The sequence below is a fragment of the Schistocerca piceifrons genome, chromosome 2 (genome assembly GCF_021461385.2).
Source record: "Schistocerca piceifrons isolate TAMUIC-IGC-003096 chromosome 2, iqSchPice1.1, whole genome shotgun sequence".
Lineage (NCBI taxonomy): Eukaryota > Metazoa > Arthropoda > Insecta > Orthoptera > Acrididae > Schistocerca > Schistocerca piceifrons.
In genome coordinates this window covers 347,891,793-347,897,113 of record NC_060139.1, presented here as the reverse complement: position 1 = coordinate 347,897,113, position 5,321 = coordinate 347,891,793, and the positions used below count along the sequence as shown (strand labels likewise).

Genomic DNA, 5,321 nt, shown 5'->3' with positions numbered 1-5,321 from the left:
TCTGATAATTTACAGAGCAGCCAGTTAACCATCCATTTCAACGACGCTGCCTTTGTATTGCGAAATTCTTAAACTACATTGCCTCTGCACTCGCATTTTCAATTCGGAGATATTGACTCAGGTCTGGTTGTAAATTGAATTTACTTCGGTATCAAAGGGGACTGATCCACCGAATTACGTTTGATCTCAAAGCGTCTGAATATATATTCAACTGGGGTCTGAATTCGGTACCTTGATTGTGAATGGGAACATGATTACTCTGAACGGAAGTGGTGAGAAAGAGGGCGAATATATGCATCTGGTAATCGCTTTATTCTCGTAGTAATGGCAAATGTTTGTTATTTGCATATCGTTCTCTCACAGTTGTATCAATCTGCCAGTTCAGTGAGACAATTAACAGCCACTAGTGAACAAATCCTTTCAATTAGAATTACCCATACATTTTCTACTGTATTTCTCCGTAGCAAAAGAACATTGAGGCAAGTAGTAATAAAGTCACAGTGCATACTCGAATGAGAATATTGTTGGAATTTCTTTGACGCGTAAATTCGGTTCAGAGTGACCTTCTTTTAGTACGTCACATTAAACATCTATCGTCCATAGTCTTTTTCTCCACACAGTCTGGTAAAGATGATTATTTGAGGGAATAAATCTTCCCCAGTTGACTCCTTTATTCATTTTTTACAACATGGTTCGAGGCTTAGTCTGTTTCTGGAATAGTCGTAATCATCTAAAAGGTTATCTGTACTTAACATGAAGGTTGGTCTGGACATCACACAGCTTCATTAGGCGTTCTCCCATTTTAGCTCATATGCCATTGCCTCCCCGCTACCTTTGAACTGACTTATGCCACTAGTTTCATAGGAACCTACAGTGTTACGTGGATTCCGATTTGCCACGAAACCTGTGGGTTCTCACATTATTAAATGAAGGTAGTGACAAGTTACAAATAAAAACCCTTTTTCAGTGTCTGGTTTGTTGGTTGCATGCTTGAAGGGCGCAAACTACTAGGTCATCAGTCCCTTTGTCCTCTGACAGGTCTGAAACCAAAAACAAGGATTGGGATCAATTTAAGGAAAATGCGTGGAAGGGTGGCCCAAGTTGGTGCGTCATTTATCATTCCCACACAAATAGTTTTATTTAACAGTAACTCTATTATGAGCCAACTGACAGATACTAAGATTCTTGCGAAACACGAACAAATACTTACGATTTTTAAATCAAATTCACATTGTAAAAGGACACTTGCATTATACATAAATTTAAAAAAGACTAAAAACTCCTCCAGAACAGGCCATGAAGGCACAACGGTACCGATCCGCCGCCGTGTCACTCTGAGCCCATAGGCGTCACTGGATGCATATATGGCGGGGCATGTGGTCAACACATCGCTATCCCGGCAGTATATCAGTTTCCGAAACCGGAGCCGCTAATTCTCTATCAAGTAGCTCCTCAGATTGACTCACAAGTGCTGACTGCACCCTGCTTGCCAACAGCGCTCGGCACACCGGATGGTCACCCATCCAAGTGCTAGCCCAGCCCGACAGCGCCTAACTTGGGTGATCTGACGGGAACCGGTGTTACCGCTGCGGCAAGGCCTTTGGCATACATAAATTTATAAACAATAAAAAACGTCAACTGTGCAGCACTACGATGGCCAGACTACATACAAATCATTAATGAAATAAACCTACGGCGACGATCTGTCCCCACAACTAGATCAGACTGTGGCTAATCCCACAACAGGCCTTGAATATAACTTCAACAAACGTTAAATAAAAAACATTAAAATGCATACATCTCCACTGGTTATTCTCCTCTGATACAGACAAGATACGGCCAAGCTGCCAAAAGGCTACCCACATGTAAAACCGAACCAACTGTAGTACTTCACTGACCGCCCACAAACCTGCTTCACATAAATCACGTTAAAACACAATTAAAATTATAATGACAATTAAATCATTTTTTAAAGAAAATAAGAAACTCAGTCTTCAGTTTGCCCAAAGATTCTCATCATACGCCCACAAGGGCCTTACAGTAACAGATACATGAGTCAATTACTTCCTAATTCGGCAACATCCTGCCGCAGCACGATACCAAAAGAATAACGACAAACAACGTGACGCTGGAGCGAGAGATCCGCAAAATCGTGTGTGACCTGCTAACACTTAGACATTGTGCTGTGACGGGAAGGCCGCAGAAGCGGAAGGAAAAGGTGTCCCTGCCCTGGACCAACAGAACAGCAACGCGTCGACAGCTGCTCATGCTAGGCTGTCAACATATGCCAGGCAACAAGCAGCAAAACAAGTCTGATAAATATGAATAACATACACAGTAACTGAGCCGTGGCGCTATTGAGTTAGTAGACTGTTCTGTCTGGTGCTACTGGCTCACGTGTAGTTTCGACTGTCCCTCTTGCAGCCCCATTCGCAATATCTATGAGGAGAGTTGGTATCTGTGGGTTGTGTCCTTAGAAGGTCTTTGCTTGCCGATGTATATACGGGGTTCGTTGGCAGTAGCGTCGCGACAAGAGGTGGTCACGAGGTCCGAGCGGCCGAAGCCACGAGCTGTGCAAGGAGGGCCTGCGCAGAGCGAATATGCCGGAGTACTTCACCGGGGTCAGCATCGACTACAATCAGCAGGCCGACATTCCGTCGGTTGGTTGGCAATATTCGTGTCGGACGACCGCTCGTGGCCTGGCTGCCCTCTTCTAACTGACTTTCATCGGCACCACTCAGTAACCGCTGCCACGCACTGTGGATCCATGCAACTGCTTGCTGATAAAGGGGAGTAACATTCGGTAATCCTCGTGGTGATTTGTTTCATTGTCTACCTGCCCTCCTTACTATTTTCTGGTTTGTACCCGAAGCTCAGAGTTTTACTCGGTCACCTCTTTGGTCGTAAATATATGCAGTAGTTTCGTATTAAGACACTAGTCGTCGATAGAAAATTTGTCCGGCTATTGTATTTCCTTTCCTTTTTGGTTTATACCCGATCACTAATGTTCTAATTAATCATCTCTCGGTCGTAAATATAGCCAGGACAATTGTAGTAATGCACAGGTTGCCGTTAAACAAAAGAAGAGGTTCAATTCTTTGATTGTAATTGCATTTCTCAGTCATTAGTTATAATCTGAACAACCTGTTGAACTAAGCTGTTCGTTTCTGTGTTTGAAAAACCGAGTCATTATCGATATATTTTAGCTGGATCTTGGAGTTCTCTTGTAATAAGTGTTCCCAAATAATGTTTTAAGACGTTCCTTCACAGCGGTCTTAATAACTGACAATCAGTTTAACTTCGAAAATATTAACAGGTAACTGTCACCAGGGCGTTAGTCAAAATAAAATTGTCAGAAGTGACGGGTCGGGATCCCGTAGCACCTTGGTTGCCGAGTGAAATTAAGAGGTTGGTTGCTTTGAAGCAAGCCTTATTATTGTCATACTGTTTGCTAACCTGTTTAACTTTTAAGTACAGCTGCACATCTTAACCATGAACCTTTCGACATACAAATTTCAAATTAAAAGTTAAGTCATCTGTTTTGAGTAACTGAATCACTCTTCTTATCAATGGTGCCTATACAGTTTTGATGTGTTGCAGAAGGGCATTTAATGAGACTGTGCCCCGCGCGGTGGTAAACACCGCTGTTTCACCCGATAACGGGCGGGCCGTCTTGTAATCATTGTCAAATTGTTTGCTGTTTTGAAATACAGCACTTCAGATTTCTGTTGCAAAGATTAAAAACTCATTCAACTTAAGAATTTTGCCAATTTATTCATTCTATTAAAGAAAATTCTGTCGTTAAATGCTTCCATTATCTGTAAAACACAGTTTATATATTGTTAAATAAAAAGATTGTGTGAAAAGAAAGTTATATTGGCGGGTCCTCCCTTCCACGTTCTCCCTAATGACAGTAAAAACCACGTATCAGTAACACTTAAAAGGACAAAACTTCAGTATGGGAGCGGCCCCCTCATAAAATCACAAATTAATCTTCCAAATATAACAAGAAGCAATGTACAAGGTTATTGAAAAGAAGATTTTAAAAGTCAAGATATACCTTTACTGTGGCCTCTTGCGAGATAATAGACATTGTAATTGGGATATGCAGCAAATGGCAGTTGGCAGGTTACACTGTACAACTATAGCTTGAAGGGCTCCTCAGTATCGAGTAAAGGAGTGTGGAAATACAAGCACGCACACACACATGACCCACATCTGCGTACCTTTAGGCTGAGTGCACACAACTTCAGTTACAGGTTAAATCCAATAATCTCCCTAAAAAGGGCAGTAGTATCAACAACAACAGACCATGATTTCAAGTGCAAGATTAACACTGCAAAATACTACCTTTGCCCATACAGAAACCTCCACACACAGGTCCCAAGCGGTCACTGAACTGAATGGCATAAAGAAACTGGATTCCTGGCCAGATCATCCTCATAAATAATTTCAACAAATGCCAAGGAGGCCAAAAGCTTCATGACTCCAGTTGGACACTGGATAATACTGCCCAGCTACTCGTGGGTGCTAACGAGTTGTTCAGTACGTCTCGGCGTATTTAGTACACAACAACTGATGTACCTCATAACCAGGCTGCAAGAGACGAAGTCCGCTCCTTGCCCGCTAAACCATCATGTAGCAACAATCGACGCTGCAGGGCAACGCGTGCCCCCATAGCCCAACGGTCAACTGCGTTAGCTTGTTGCAGTCCCCAGGACGCAGAGTACTCGGGCACTCCGAGTCAGATACACCACTCCCCACCACACTGCCCTAGAGGAAACACATAACGCAGCAAAGATGATACGACGGGGTCCAGAGTCGATGGAACGTGCGCACAAGTGGCGCCAGTAGCATTAACACGCGCCCTCACAGAAGCCACCACAGCTCAAGGTATATATGATTATAAATCAGAGATAGACTACCGCACAAAACTAATTGGACGAAAACCCCAAGGTTTACAATGTCAGTGAAGCTGAGATAAGGGACCAAAAGAAGAAAGGAAGAAATGCAAGCAAAGTCCCATCTAGGGAGCAACTGGAAGCATCCAAAAACAGGGTGCAATGAGGGGCATACATCCCTCAACCCCCTCCAGAGACAAAAAAGATGAACAACTCTAACAAACAACATGGGGGGAGAGGGCTGGGGAGGAGAGGAAGAAAAGTGTAGGTAGGTGAGAACCAGGCTGACCAACAAGCCCAGTCAACTGCGGTCTGGGCAAAGGAGGCAGCAGAGTGTTCTGCCAAACCCTCAATGGGCTGGCGGCCATCCCTTTTAGAGTGTGTTATAAGCCCACTTCATGAATAAAACATAAAACTAAG

General features: G+C 43.4%; 1 pseudogene; it reads right to left on the bottom strand.

The window, feature by feature from the left end:
• Nucleotides 1-1,487: 1,487 nt before the first annotated feature.
• LOC124778070 lies at nucleotides 1,488-1,605 on the bottom strand (annotated as a pseudogene).
• Nucleotides 1,606-5,321: the final 3,716 nt, after the last annotated feature.